This window comes from Coffea arabica, chromosome 2c, assembly GCF_036785885.1.
Source record: "Coffea arabica cultivar ET-39 chromosome 2c, Coffea Arabica ET-39 HiFi, whole genome shotgun sequence".
Lineage (NCBI taxonomy): Eukaryota > Viridiplantae > Streptophyta > Magnoliopsida > Gentianales > Rubiaceae > Coffea > Coffea arabica.
In genome coordinates, this window is record NC_092312.1 from 20,104,539 (window position 1) to 20,115,269 (window position 10,731).

Here is a 10,731-nt window from a genome sequence, read left to right on the forward strand (position 1 = left end):
CAACAGCCGTATAATCAATGTTTCAATTCATATGGCATAACAATCGTACAATCAATGTCTCAAATCACATCAGCTTGCAATAAGTTTCCTCACTTATCAACCTACAAATTGCATACAACAAATCTTAAATCTGAATAACATCCACCATACTCATGGTTAACTAAGTACTATGGCTGATATCAAAGCACGTACATAAATAAGCTAATATCACATTTGTGAAGACTATAGCTGGGGACTTGCTTCAAAGAAGTAATAACAACCAGGAATTGCCGAGAATCCGGCCAAGCAAACTTATTGAAATGTTTGACATCAATCCAAGAGGTGTCATCTTCAAGCTGCCCTTTGTAGACAACGTTGCGAGCTTTATCTCCATGTTCTGATACAATGTTTTCAACTGAGAATCTTGAAAGTGCTACATTCAGCTCATCTAAACTGTATTCTTTAAATGCTGACAGTTTCATCCTCTGATTTTCTCCACATTTCTCTAAAATCCCAGAAGAAAAAAATCAGAAAAAGGGAACAAATATTACATTTTTATACATTTAACAGAGTTTTAAGAATTACCAAGATCAGAGGAATAAGGGACGTTGGATCTGAGGTTAGAAGGCTACCAGCAAAAGCCTAATTTAGAGCAGTGAGCTCCCATTGGAATGAAGATGAATATTACTAAAAAACAAAACTAGCAATCAGGTCAAGAAAACAGACATAAAGAAATATCACATATGGATAAAACAAAATCATAGGGACATAAAATACATGTAATACAAAAATTTTCACCAACCAAGTCAATTCAAGCGCCATTGCAGCAAAAAAGCTTGTAGAAAAATGTGCAAAGAAGTCACATATGATCAAAACACAAGGATAAAACACGAGAAGCAAATGACAATGGTAAATTCAAAAAAAAAAAAAGGAAAAAAAGAGAAAACAAAGTATATGACAAACATGTAATGGAAAGATGTAATGTTTTTTCTTTAGTCACCTCTGTTTCGAAGGAAAGCATGGGAAAAATACATTTCAAAGAAAATACTAATTTGGCAACTTCTAAGGTAGAGATGATGCCCGAAAGAGGCATCATCTCTACCTTGGACACCAGAAAGAAGCACCAGATAAAACAGAAACATATTCTAAAAGTAACTTGTTATACACTTAGATTCATGCTTTTCATTGCCAATGAGGGCAGCCTCATCAACCTTATCAGCTTCAGTCTCACCAATATTAGCTTACAGTTGCTACTCCATATAAGAACAAAGCCATGTTTAGTAATTAAAGAAGTATGACAATTGGCCACCATCATCTACAATTCGAATCAAAACAATCACAATTCAGCACAATAGGGAGTCAACAAATTCAACTAAGATAAGCATGCCTTTTCAAAAACATTTTTTCCTCTTCAAACTCCACAAAATAAATTAACTCAAGAAATTAAAATTTACACTTTCAGAAACGAATTTCTCACATCAATACCAAAGAAAAACACAGATGAACAAATCTAACACCGCCTTGATTTTATGTGTCAAATCCCATAGTAATTAGAAAATTACACCAGTTAAAAGGAAAATTTTGAAATTCCAAATTTACATTAGACTCCATGAAAGAAAGGAAGAAAACCTCCATAGCCAATTTGAGATCAATCCTAAACTTGGCAGAAACAAAATTTTACAATAAAATCACATAAATAACAAAAGTTGAGACCCTCCCTCCCACCCACAATATTAAAGCAGAAGACCAACATATTATTCACAGAACCCATAGAAATTGAACTAAGAAAACCTGAGATCCTCAAGAAACCAAATGTACAAAAAATGCAGAAAATGTAGGTCATGACTTAAATTTACTAAAAAATAAACATCATTATTATATGTAATGCAAAAGACGTGTCTCTAGCAGAAGAAAATGGTGGGAAAAATAGATGAGAAATTCTATATAGGAGGAGAGGATGATAGGAAGAATGGAAAAGAAAGAATCTGTCGATCTCCAACTGGAAAAAAAAATTTTAAAGGTTGGTAATTTACCAAGGTTGACAGAGTTTTTCCAACCGCTTACATCGAGAAGTGGATCCGAGAGAATCTTTCCAATCGCTTACATCGAAAATTGGTATTTGTTGGATGTAAATAGACCAAAAGGAAACTAATCGCTTAAAAAGCCCAGAAAAAATTGAAAATAACCACATCTTTACTCTAGCTCTCCCACTGGTTGTGGTGTAAAGTGGAAGAGCAGATACATTTCCTTAGGAAAGAACGAAGATTCCAGCTAATTATATTTCTCTCGTGAACAACGATACCAGAGAAGTAGATGAAAGAGGATGGTAAAGAAAGAAGGTAGCAGTGATTTGTTAATTGTTTGCTGCTACAGGAAGATAACACAATAACAATGGAAGAAACTGAAATCAACACAAGTTTAATCCTCTAAGGTCCAAAGATTTTGATGGACAATGACTTGGACTAATTTCGACATCAAAATAATGGGAAATTTTTTAAAAGCACAGATGTAAGATCATAGTTTATGGCATGCCTCGCAATATACGCTCAACTGAGGCGTGTAGAAAACTGAAGATAGAATAACAATTTAAAGAAACAACTGTGAGCAACAAATCACAAATAAATGTACTACCTTTGATAGTAAACATACAACTCCAAGAAGCCTTTCCAAAAAGTTATATTTGCCACCATCACACCTTCTCCGCTTCAGACTAAAACCCAAATGAAAGGCCAAAAATTTTGGTATGTGCAATTTGACAGAAAGCAAGAGTCTAATCATTACTAATTGTACATTACATTCACAGACTGGTCATTTAATCATTTTTTTTAATATTAACTTTCAACTCCGAATTTAACTTTTCGAAGCCTCCACATCAAATTACTAAGAAAATGTTAAGAATTTATGGCTTTGCGATCTACTGATGAAACTCAATGAAATCTTGCTATTTTCTCCAGAAAAAAATGCATGAATCACTAATCAACGCATATGGTAAACAACAATGATGGAAAATATGCCATTCTTTATGTTTATACCTTTCCAAAAGCTACAGTTTTTGTTTAGGCCTTTTGCCATAGATTACCAGAAAGCAGGAATTCAAGATTTCCTCCAACTTTGCTGATTGCAGAAGCCTCAAATCCCTTCTAACCTGTCACAAAATCACAATTAATTTTAAACCAACAAAACCAATAAGCAAATGCTTGAAGGCATACATGTTAGTGCTTTTCACTGAGCAAGTAAAAACTGAAACTTTAGGCAAAAAAAAAACCAACCTTAAGCAGGTATTGAAAATAAGAGCACATTCAATGCTGATTCTTATTTTTGTAGACAATTCTATCGAGGATTCCAAATTCTATCTGCAGCTGACCCAAAAAAATCTTCAATCTCTCATCAACTACTTCAAACTCCGAATCCATTACCTTTAATAATGCTAATAACTACACTCGTAGCTCATCCCGTACCAAGTTTATAAAATTATAAAACACCAAGTTTATTGCCATGTGTTTGGCCTTGTGCCTCCCTCCTGGAGTATTTTAACATTACATGCATCATCCTTAATGTAATAAAATCTAAACCTAGCCAAAGATTCCAAGTTAGTTCCTTTACATTTCTGATCAATTTCTTTAAAGCTTCCACAATTATTTTCCCATTTCGCAATCAATCTGCAAATGCCTTATATAGTGCATTTCCTAAAATATTAAAAAAGCTGAAAAGGACAATTTTTTTCAAGTGAATCACGGTGATATACCTTGATGGAGATTTTTCGGTCACTCTGGGGTTGCTTGAAATTCTTAACCCTTTTCTTCATTGTCTTCTTCGAAAGTAAAGGAACCGTTATCGCTGCTGATTCTTCTTACCTTTTCCCTCCTTATCTTGCACATTTCACACACAAAACACAATCAGCTATCGATCTACAAGCGTCTGTAAAGAATAGCGCAGTACGGGGAAGAAGAAGAAGAAAAAAGCTACGGCATGTTTATTAGTGAGCCAAAAATCGAAGACTCTAAAGGGAAAAAAAAAAAAGGAACAACCAAAAACCCAGATTCAGTAATAAAACTTAAAAGCGAAAAGCAATAAAATCAGTATCTCCATCTTTACAACTAAAAAGAAGAAACGAAATAAAAAAAAACAAGAAAAAACACAGATCGGGGAAACAAAAACCAAAGGCTCAAAACATCAGCGCATACCCGACGGAAACAAGGAATCCTTAAAAAAAAAAAACCCATAAGCCACATGAAGATCGGTGAAATCGACCAAGAGAAGTAAATGGGATAAAATAAAAGATTTTCTAACCCAAAAGCTATGCAAAGGTCTACCAAAAATCTCAAACTTTGAGCTAGAAATGATGCCCACAACACACTTTGGAGAATTTCATTACCAGTTTCTCCAATCGCCATCGCCTACCGAAGCTGCAAACTGACAAAAATAAGGAAGCTGCAATTTGACAAAAAATAAGGAAGTTACAAATTGACAAAAAAAAAAAAAAAGAAGCTAAGAGCAAGGAGGCTCACCACTGCTGAAGATTTTGGTCATATAATTTTGGTGAGGAAAGGGACGGAGAGGAGAAGCGGCGGAGAGGCATTTGTTGTTCTGTATATCTAACCCTAAAGTGAATAGATATGATAGAAGTGGAGGATATGTCTGGGTAAGCGACAGAGCAACATTGTCCAAAAAAAGGGAGAGAGAGAAAGGTAGTGGAAAGAAAGCAAATGCAGCAGAAGTACAGAAACAAGGAAACACGGGCACATGGGAGACCAGATTGGAAACTGAAGCGCTATACGCGAACAACATAACGCTTTCAATCAAATGCGCAGCACGTGAGAGGACGATGAAACTTTTGGCTGAACGGTGTTGGCACATTATCTACTTATGTTGATATATTTGAATTAGAAAAATAATAAAATTTTTGATTCGGCAATTTATCCGACAATTTTTTCTTGATTCACTGATTGAACCGTCAGATTATTAATTGGTCAACAAGTTTATTACTTGTTTGATCTAATTAGTGATTCAACCCGATTCTATGCCAGTTCACCGATTTGAATGATTCAACCGTCGGATTGGATCGAATTTTATGATTATAATTTTGGATGTTGCGCATAACATACTGATTATCTTTGTATGGATTAGGTGTTTTTTAAATACTATATTCTAGCATTATATTACAGTACATTGTATATTAAAAACCTGATAATTTGGATATTTGATGAAGTATTTTTTAAAATTAAAATTTTATTGAATTATTTTTAAAATTTTATTTAAAAAATTCCTACAATAACCATCCTCTAACGTGTAACACCACCACTATTTCTCTATTCCACTCTTTCCTTTCTCCTCCTCCATATTCATTTTCCTCCCTTTCTACCTTCCTCTTTCTCCTCTCTTCTTTCCCTTCCTAATTCTTCCTCACAACCCCTTACCACTCTTGCGAGATTGCAAGAAAGGGGAAAAAGGAGGGGCAAGAGGAAGGGAGGAAAAGGAAGAGAAATGACAGATCGAGAGAAAAGAGGATGAGAGATGTGGGCGGTAGTAGGTGGTGAGTGGGAGAAAAAAGTGATGGTAGAATATATTTTATTTATTTGATTTTTAAAAAAAATATTTGTTAGGTGTATTTGGAAGATTGTATGGAATATTGTGTTTGGATTGTCAATTATTTCACTTTATTTACACCTTATTTACACACACTAATTTGCTTCCATTATCAACATATTTTCCAATCACCTTTTTATCTTACATACATCATATCAAAAAAATGCTACAGTACTTTTTCACAAATTTATCTCAAATAATTTATAATCCAAACAAAATTCTAAGGTGTTTTGGAGGTGCATTATTTTAGACTCCAAAAGTAAAAATTCCAAATTCAAAGCACTCCAATCCAAATAAATGAGATACATTCCAGATGGATTTATGGGTTTTTGACGATACAATAATTGTGGCAAGCTAGCAGTAATTTCACCAATACATACATTAGCTTAGTTAGTAAAGATGAATCATTTTATTGTAAAAAATCAAGTATTCGAATCTCGTTATTAATGTAAAAATTAAGTTGGTAAGTAATTCATCAGTTTATGTTGCAAGTATGTCTTGACCATTGGTGACAGGGATGTCATAGTTTCAAAACCGTCAATTTCGATTCAAAAATTGTCTATTCTAGTTTCTTTAAAAGATGAAACCAAATCTGACTCTGGTTTTTCATTTACGATTCCAATTATTTATAATTATATGTAATCACTTATAGTTACAAACTGAAATATAAAACAATATGACAATAAATTTTGAATAAGAAGAAATTAAAGAACTTGAATTTAGAAGAAAAATAACACTTTTATTATATTATTAGCCAATTGAAAAAAGAAAATGATACAAATTTAATGAGAAATAACACCTTATATCTATTGAATATTTTAAATAAAGCAAAAGATAAATAATTTTCTTATTGGAATTGAAATGAAATAGGAAAAATGCCTCAATTTTCTCATTAAATAGGTACACACAGGATATGAAACCACTCAAAATTTTTATTTAAAAAAAAAACTAGTACGTTCACCACAAATGCTGAGCCGCATGCATCTTATGCTTATCCATTAGGCTTTACCCTGCCGTTTATTATTATTATTATTATTATTAAACTACCTGCATTTGTCGTTATGCGAAAAGCGTCGAGGTCAAACAATGGGAGTTATTAGCATAGTTGTTGTGGTTAGCGCTTTCTTTCACTTTTTCCTTTCATTTTCCTATTTTTTTAAACCGTATTTCTCCAATCCCATTTGCTCAGGAACGGATCTTCTGTTCTATATCTTGTGTCACTTTCTATCCCACTTTTTATTATATTGTTATTTATCCTTCATAAATATCATATTTTAATTCTTTTTTATTTTCTTAAGATCCAATAACTATTAATTGAGTAATACACAAAATTTAACAAACTCAAAAAATCAAAATGCATAAAAAATGAGATTTTTTAATGAATTTTCTGTATTTTTTTAAATTTTCTATTATATATTACTTTTTTGAAGCTATTGTATTTATTTTTTACTTAATTAATAGTTATTGGATCTTAAGGAAACAAAAAAGAATTAAAGCATGATATTTATGAAGGAGAAATAGCAATATAATAAAAAGTGGGACAGAGAGTGGCACAAGGTGTGGGTCAGAAGATCCGTTGCGCATTTTAGGAACGGATCTTCTGTTCCACACCCTGTGTCACTTTCTGTCCCACTTTTTATTATATTGTTATTTTTTCTTCATAAACATTATGTTTTAATTCTTTTTTGTTTTCTTAAAATCCAATAACTATTAATTGAGTAATACACACAATTTAACAAACTCAAAAAACCAAAATTCATAAAAAAATGAGATTTTTTATGAATTTTTTGCTTTTTTTAATTTTCTATTATATATTGCTTTTTTGAAGCTGTTGTATTTATTTTTTACTAGAAAATTCATAAAATAGAAAATTAAAAAAAGCAGAAAATTCATAAAAAATCTCATTTTTTATGCATTTTGATTTTTTGAGTTTGTTAAACTTTGTGTATTACTCAATTAATAGTTATTGGATTTTAAGGAAACAAAAAAGAATTAAAACATGATATTTATGAAGGAGAAATAACAATATAATAAAAAATGGGACAAAGAGTGGCACAGTGTGGGACGGAAGATCCGTTGCGCATTTGCTCAGGAGTCCTCACGTTTTTCCAAAGATGTAACATGAGCAGTATTAGTTAATTATCACAAGTTTTTTTTTCAAATAATAGGTTTCGAATTCAAAATCTCTTTCCTTTAAAATAAATTAAAGAAATTCAGAATCTCCTATTTATAGTTTCTCTCACCTTACTATCCAATTTAAACCCGTTTTGAGTGATTTATGAAGAAACACTTTTGATACAAGTACTTTTTAACAAAAGTGTTTTAAAAAGTATAATTACATAAGCACTTTTGATATTTACTTGTGTTTGGTTTTAATTTTTAAAAAGCACTTTTATTCGTATATTTACAAACATAGCCCTAAAACTAATAGTCATTTTATGCCAAAGGATTTCTAAGAATTGTTGGATAAAGCATTTTACTAATCTAGGATAAAATCTCAAATTTTAAATCTAACATATTTTGAGCGTAAAAGCAATTCAAGCAGCACCAAATTTTGGCTTTTTGAAGAAGTGTGGTTGGAGCCAAACGTTGGGTTCCTTAAGTTACTAAAAACTAGTTATCAAACACTTTAAAAATACTTTTAATAAGCATTTTTTTTTTCAAACTCATGGTACAACCCCAAAGGGGGCTCAACCTCCTCTAGGTAATTCTCATAAGTTGAAATACCCTGCTGAGGACTTTATCCTTAGTATCTATATGAGTGTGTTTGGATTGAAGATTATTTCACTTTATTTACACATTATTTATATATACTGATTTAATTGTATCATCAACACATTTTTCAATCACCTTTTTATCTCACATATATCATATCAAAAAAGTGTTACAGTAAAAATATCTCAAATAGTTTCCGTCTCTGAAACCTGTTTGTACCGATAGAAAAGTCGATGGCAATCAAACTTCGCATTTGGGATACCTATCACAAAATAATAATAATAATAAAGGACAAGAATCTTAGCCTAATGCTAGTCTATACACGTTGTAGAGACTAGGACTCTTGCTCGAGCTTTCAAAGTCATTGGAGCAGTTTCTTAGGGAGAAAAGAGGGCTGGTAAACAAATAGCGGAAAGAACTATTAGGCTTTGATTCAACCACAGGAGAGAGCTCTAAAATGGCCAATGACAGCCTCTCAGAACTGTCCAATGCACTAAATTGGGGGTTCATACTCCATATAATGTATTGTATATTTGTATTACAAAGAAGTATCGTGCTTTATTTGTTCAAAAAATTCAGAAAGTGCGTAATGCACTTGTTTGGTGTAGAGGTATACCATCCAATCTCCGTACCAGCTTAGTTGGGCTCTCTTCTCCATGGATAGAATTAGTGTCGATTGTTGCTATTGGACAAAAAGGGGGAAAAACATGGAAAGGGGTACAGGATGAGGACGACTATAGCCAAACCTTGTTCTGATGGGAATCGGAGGAATAAAAAGCCATCTAGGCTCGAACCAATTCTGAAAATTGAGATATACTAGCAAATTAACCAACTCCCAATAGAGGAGTTGGCTACCACATTAATAGTGAGGTGGGAGATTAGGGTTCAAATCTTATCTCGTCTTGTCTGATAGTAATTTAGTCCCTGTTGCGGGAAAAAAAAAGATGTACAAGGAAATTAGCAATGACAATAGACAATTTGCACCTTCTATCCTATAAAGAGTGGGTAGGCACTAACAATTTTTTTTTCCTTTTGTTTTTGGGTAATGGTATGCACACTGCAGTAACACTGCAACTAGCATTTTATGCTAACTAGTTATAGCCAAAATTTTCTTCTCTCTCATCACCCATTCAACATAGCTTCATCCATTTCTCCTTTTCAGTAGATGAAATTTTGTTAAATAAACTGAGAAGGCATGACTCAATTTGTATCCTCGTCACCAAATAAACTGGGCTTTTCAGTCAATTTCCACTTTCCTTCCCCTGTCTATGTGGGCACAAAGCCCTTCTCAACCATAGTTTCCTCATTGCTACTGACTCACTCAGGCAAGTGAGATCATGCCAAAAAAAGAAAAATAAAATAAAGTTCTATCCCTATACGGTACTTGTTAATTTTTTTTAATCTATAAATGATTTTTTTTTTCAGTCAGTTCGACTGATGTCTTATGGGTTCGTCAATGAACAACAAACCAACTAATAAAAAGGACTAGCCCAAACCAACTGATTTGGGCCTGCCTAACGGGCGTCCTATCTATAAATAACCGCCTGCCAAAGAATCTGTTTCAACTGCACTCGCAATTGTCCAGAAACCGACGTCACATTTCAATTTCCAACGGAAAAGCCCGCCAAAATTCACAACTGTGTAACCGCAATCAATGGCGTCAACTCTCCGCCTCCTCGCCGTAATTCTCCTTCTTTTCACCATCACCAACACAACCGTCACCGCCGTGGAAGACGACGAGTTAGAGTCGATGCTTAACGTACTCAGAGCCAGAGGCTACAACCTCTTTAGCAACGCCATTGCCACTTCCGACCTCATCTACGAGGTCCTCGCCGGGAAGTCCTTCACCCTCTTTGCTCCCACTGACTCCTCTCTCTTCACTCTTGACATGACTAATATGGCGTCGGATTACATCTCCATTCTCCGCTGCCACGTCATCCCTCTCCGCATGACCTTCTCCGACATCTGCCGCTTCACTTCCGGATCGTCACTCCCTACGCTAACTGCTGCTCGTCGAGCAACGGTCCGCGTCGAGAGCAGGAGCTCCCCGACTTCATCCGATGATGCCGTCACCATCGATGGCGTCGGTGTTCTGTTGCCTGGCCTGTTTTATAGCCGTAGTCTCGCAGTTCACGGCTTGAGAGGAATTCTTAACTGTGCATCCAATCAAGAATTGAAGACGGCTCCGTCGCCGGTGAACAATGATAGACAAGCGCATCCACCGCCGTCGAATTTCTCTTCTCCAATTGATTGGGGGAGTTCGATAGATGCCGATGATACTGAAGCGCCATCTCTTTCTCCGTCGAATTTGCCTGATGATGATCGTTTCAACTCGCCCCTCATCAATGACAGTCAGGAGAAACATTTGCCTTCTCATTTCTTTGATCACGTTTTGTCCCCGAGTTCCGGATATGTCGATGAAGATTCGATTACTTCTACAGAACCTGAACC

At 34.3% G+C, this 10,731-nt stretch overlaps 1 long non-coding RNA gene across 6 annotated transcripts; it reads right to left on the reverse strand.

Moving 5' to 3' along the window:
- Positions 1–11: 11 nt before the first annotated feature.
- Positions 12–4,826, reverse strand: LOC113726707 (uncharacterized). 6 transcript variants are annotated; one of them, XR_011839175.1, is made up of 7 exons: positions 4,488–4,825; positions 4,355–4,410; positions 3,725–3,848; positions 3,059–3,124; positions 2,611–2,689; positions 565–666; positions 12–484 (listed from the first exon to the last, which is right to left on the reverse strand). It is a non-coding gene; the product is annotated as an uncharacterized lncRNA (long non-coding RNA). The 6 variants fall into 6 exon arrangements; XR_011839173.1 differs by having other exon boundaries at positions 3,012–3,124; XR_011839171.1 differs by having other exon boundaries at positions 2,611–3,124; positions 3,725–3,843; positions 4,488–4,826.
- Positions 4,827–10,731: the final 5,905 nt, after the last annotated feature.